We start from the raw sequence: 6060 nt of genomic DNA, 5'->3' as shown, positions 1-6060 counted from the left end.
ACAACGAAAGGAAATAGTTAGTGCAAATATATTACATACAGTACATATTGGCTAGAAGCACTATTTTACAACACAATCACGTAACCTATGGCACATGCACAAAACAAATATATCTTATAAAAATAAAAACCATGTCATTTTTCATATAGAGAACCCAATAACGCTTAGCCTTCATATTCAATTGTTTTCGGGGGTAGAAAATGCGCCCAACGGTGGCTTGTCTGAAGTAGTCGAGCTCTTTGGAGTACCGAAAGGCATGAATCTGTTTACACAATCAGCCCTCGATCACAAAATAGAACTACCCTTTGCGTAAGGTTCATCCACAAAGCGTGAGTTGGCCGTGCTTAATTCGGTGTCCCTTGAACCCTCGGAATCGGATACGGAGTTTAGGTAATGCATCATATCAAAATCAACATTGCGCGACACACCCGAAGAAATGTTGATGACCGTGTTGGGGTCGTTAGGGACAATATTTGCAAACTCTTGTTCAGCCAATAGGTCAAATGCAAGAGCATGAAACCAAATCGGTCCTCTTCAATTACATTTGCTACACCGCCACTATTCATTTCGTCATTAGTTTTTGGCTCATCCTCATCGGAAGACAGTATGATAATCTCTTCACCTCATTTGGGATATCCACGGGGTCACTTCCGAAGATACACTTTAGGGCGTCATACCTTAGTTCGCCAACGGGGTTGTAAGCTCCGGCATAATGACTGGTCTGTAAACAATAAAAACTTTAATATGGTATCTTCATTAGCAAAACAGATTAAGTAAATTGTCTTAGATACAAACCTTTAATATATGATTCCACACATCTTTGGATGGAGAGATGATGTTAGTAGTTGTATTGTATACTACCCCTTCCTGTGACAATATCCAATGAAACGTAGTAAACCTCTTTTCTAATAACCTTATCTTCTTGGTTTAATGCTTGTACGAGAACCACTTGTCGAACTTGTGTTGAACCGCCTCTTGACAACTCAGCAGGGCAAGAGTATTTTTTCCATTACGGTCGAAGTTGCCAAGACTTGATTCCAAACTCAATAACTCGACGAAATAGTCATCGACTGCATCACTAACTCGTACAAAAAATCTTCTTGCCTATAAATTGGTTTCTTCATTGGAGCCATGCAAGCTATATCTTTGGACTTAAGCAGTGAGTTTGTTTCACTTGTCATACACACACTCGTCATATATAAGTAAATAAAATAGGTCATAACTGCAGTTAGGTAAGTACCTTATTGTATACGATATACATAGCACTATTCTGAATGAAATTTGTGAACACAATATTTTCATGAGTTGCAGTGAAGATATGCCATTAAAAATCTTGTCTTTCGATCCCATCCTTGTCTTTAGATTGTCATTCGTGACGTTTTTTAATCAAAAATATGAGGATTTAATGGAAATTGCAGGGTTACAACTACCACTACTATGACAACTCGGAGGATCTTAAATTCTTCTTGAAGAAAGAAGGAAAGAATTCGAAGAGTCAATGGGTAAGTGTGCATTAACCTCTCTCGGTGAACAGTGATAGATCAATTCATTTCAGGATGTATTTATTAACATGCATTAAACACCCACTACAAATTCAATGTATTGAAGTGTAAATCAAGCGGCGAATGTGACCGATTGGTTCAACCAATCAATGTCTATACTTTTTTCCATTAAATTCCTTTAAGAGACCATTTATGTTGGGCACAATTTGTTCAACTTGCGTACACATTTGGATACACATAAATTCCCCTCTTTGTTGTCATCAACTTTGTAAGGTTTGAGTACAATTTTTTTTTAGTGAAAAAAAATATATATTTGTTCATCTTCTTTTGGTTTAATGTTTTATCAAACTAATGCTTGTTTAATTGTTTAGGTGTCATGTCGCGGCCGAGAACCCGTAACCAGGTTCACTTGGCAAGGATGAACAAAACGCCGTGGCCCGTTTCATTCGATGACTGCCTATAGAATGCCGCTACCAGATTTGCACACTCCGTGGATACATTGCAAAACGAAGAAGCGTACGAAGACCTCCTCTTCGAAGTTATCATAACAGTGAATTATCATTTCTCAAGAAACTTTGAGGAGGTTGATATCAAATGGAGAATGGAATGGCTTCGAAAATGTTTCTTAGCATTTAAGCGATACATTGTGCAAGATGGTGTGACGTTCATACACTCCAAAAAGAAGGTGACATTGGATAGGAGTTTGTGGCATTTGGACCGTTGTGTAAGATTTTCAAAAAATGTTTCATATGTTCTTCATTTAATAGATTGTTAATCAAGATAATTAGACATTAATCATGCATTCCATTTGTAGGAGAAGGAATAGGAGAGGGCTTTTAGGGTGAATGGATATCGGTTGTACAAAAAATGCAAATATGTGTTTGAAGACAAACAAGCTCCGACAGTTAACTTTCGAGGTTTTACCGGATACCATCGTGATAACCCAATCATCATTCACGAAGGAGATGATGTTCAAATTGTTGGTCCTGAACAGGTTCCTCCGGAAAATCGTGCACTCATTCCATTTGCAGGTGACATGGCTCAGTTCGAAGTAGTCCAATATAGCTCCCCGTAACTAGAAGGTTTTACATTTAGGTCTATGTTGTAGACTTGTAGAATCTGCTAATATGATGTTTATGCAGTACAACTTTATTTTAAAAACCTTTCTTATTTGCTTGTTTCAAGTATGTTTTAAAGCCGTGGAACTAAGATCCCAAAATTTTCGACTAGTACTTCATGTTGTTGCAAGTTCTAGGTCGCGTGGGACGTAGATCATAATATGTTCAATCGGATGGTTATATTTATTACAATATATGGTTTTTATTCCATATTCTTCTCCTTTCATATGTCATTTAAAACTCAATCCAATATACATAGTACGACGTGTTCATTGTTTTTCAGATCTGAAATATTTGTATCATTATACACAATACAAATGCTAATACTATCAATTGTTGTGTCAATACAAAAAGACAACCTAATTAGATACACAATAATATAAAATAGTGGTAAACATATCATTAGTACTGCAAGCTACGACGTATTAGTTACACGGATTTCCCCATTCCCATCACTCTTCTGTTGCAATTGGGATTCCAAATCCGATATTTTCTTAACCAAGACGGAGACTTCCAATGGAATCTGCGCTTCCAAATAGTTTATTCTCTTGAACAATTCTGGAACAATTTGCTTTGATCTATTACACATTACAGGATCACACCAATTAAAAAAAACAACAACCATTAACCTGAAATTGTATGTTCAGTTCATTAGCATCAGATAAATTGTATCAAACTGAACAAACACAAATACGCACTAATGTTAAAATAATTCATTACAATACGACACCAGATAAGCTCAATGAAATTTTCAATTGAAATATGTTTGAACCAAAATCTTAATATATTGTGTTCAATATTTAAGAAGCACATAATAACAGTAACAGACAATCGCGATAGTCGTTGTATTGTTTTAATTTAGAACCCAACACATGCCCAACATCAAAATCGCATTCATTAAGGTTCATTAATACAAAAACCTATTTTGTTATAAGAAAACCAGTAATTTTGAGTTGATGGGAAAAAAATTACCCCCCTTTGAGGGCAAGTTACGAACCGTTGTCCTGGGTTTGCATCTGTCCATGAAGTTTGTACGCCGACCATGTAAGCGCAATCACAATATTTTGGCTATTCGCGATTTATTTTGACTCCGTTGTACATGTTGTTGCCCGTTTTCCGGTGAGAACTAGTACTGCCAGAACTCATGGTGCAACGATTTCGACGATTCACTCGAAACAATGGCAGATTTATATTTCACCGATTACCAATTTAGGGTTGGAGATTTATTACGGGAATTGCAGGTGGAATTCTGTGGAAAGAGAAGAGAAAGAAGAAGTAAAATGGAGATATATTAGTTTATATTTCAAGGGCATTTACGAAAATTACCAATTAGGTCCATGCTAATATCTTTATATCAACAACACAAAACAACGTATTGTTGGTCAAGGGATTATCAGTTCCGAGATAATACCACAAACCAAATGTCACGTTAAGTGTAACTTATCAACATTCCTATCTCAATATTAACTATCTCATCCCTACCTATATATCCAAGCCCTCCAACCAAAGGGGCCCATAATTTTTTAAGGGCCTATTTGATAAAAAAAAAAACATCAATGAATTTTGACTTCATGATAAATTATTTTTTTCAATTAATATTGGACATAAATTCAATCAACTTAAAATAGCTTATATACCCCACCCCAACTAACTATTCTAATAAGTTAAAATATATATATATATATATATATATATATATATATATATATATATATATATATATATATATATATATATATATATATGCTAATAAATGCAGATCCCCCTAATTAATAGCACCGAAATATCCTCCCGAAAATTCCGCCCCCAAATCACACTCCAAATTCACTCGAAAATTATCGGTTGTCCACCGTTTACACCAAGCCCACCCAGCAATGGAGATTGTTGTTCTAAGGGAAGAAACGAATTAGAGACTAAAAATACCTTTTTTTTAGGAAGACACAGTTATTCATAATCGTTAACACGACAAGATGGTTCAAAAATCAGCGGCGAGAAATAATTAATCAGTGTCCTGTATTTGTTGATTTAAACCGATTAGTTGAAAATTGCAACTAATTTACATGATTGTTCTTCATTTATTTTGTATGTGCTTCTCGCCATTCCCAAATTAATCTAGGAAGGAGAAAATCGAAGACACATGAAAACCACTGTATAAACAACTATATAAATATGAAAACCACTCTGTAAACAACTATATAAACATGAAAACCACTCTGTATAAACATCTATATAAACATGAAAACCACTCTGTATAAACAACTATATAAACATGAAAACCACTCTGTATAACAACTATGAAAACATGGAAACCACTCTGTATAGTAGCTATGTAAACATGAAAACCACTTTGTATAATTACAAATTCGCTTTCTCACTCGGATAAACAACAACATAATGTTCAAGCAAAACAAACATGTTCATAGATCTACAATTCTCTCGAGATAACTCTAGATTGAGATGTTGGGCTTCGATAATCCATTGAAGACTGATATTTTTTGGGGTTTGATAACTCTACAAAGTGAATCGAACAACATTAACCCCTAGCGCCACCAGAGATCTCTGTAGTGTCAAGCGTAGCTAGAATAGAGAAACACATATTGAGAAAGAAAGATTGAGAGAGAGAGAGAGAGAGAGAGAGAGAGAGAGAGAGAGAGAGAGAGAGAGAGAGAGAGAGAGAGAGAGAGATTAAAATTATGAGGATTAGAATTCCCACGCCACCGAAATGGAAATCTACAATCAATGAGCGGGAATCGTGGAATTAGTTAACAACGTGTTATTTAAGATATATATGGAAAATATATTATATATCTTTTAATATCAAAATTAGATATACATTATTTTTTAGTTAGGTGTATACCGGAGAAATTAAGTGTTTTTAATTAATAAAAGTTGTTTTGGATTTATCTTAAAAATGTAAAATAAAATTGTCTCATTGTAATGACACTTGTGTAATGCGGGGTTTTGTCAAATTTTTCCTTCTTTTAATTGGGGTAATTGGCATTCAGCGAAGATAGACAATAATATGGTATAATTCATTCAACGAAGATAATACAAGAATAAGGTACATTCCATTCAGCGAAGATAATACAAGAATAAGGTACAATTCATTCAGCGAAGATATACAAGAATAAATTTTTATTACCTGAAACCACCGTCGGCCAATTAAGAATCAATAATTGCTCTCTCATGATCATCAATATCGTTGCGCGCTTTGTAATCCACTCTTCCTCAAAACACATCAAGATCTATATCCGTTTTATTTGGATCTTCGTCATTTTTTCTGGAATTTCGACCAGGTCCACACTATCTCTTTAATTCTTGGTCTTTTGGGTGGCGGCGTCGTGGTCCTTGTACTGACAAAAGCAGGGTCTTTTTTCTCTTCGGAACACGATCATATTTGGTCCCTTCTTTTTCTTCCTCTGGTACGTCTTCATGAAATT

The sequence above is a fragment of the Erythranthe guttata genome, chromosome 1 (assembly GCF_056151865.1).
Source record: "Erythranthe guttata isolate IM_541 chromosome 1, IM_541, whole genome shotgun sequence".
NCBI classification, from domain to species: Eukaryota; Viridiplantae; Streptophyta; class Magnoliopsida; order Lamiales; family Phrymaceae; genus Erythranthe; species Erythranthe guttata.
Note: the sequence above shows the minus strand (reverse complement) of the source record.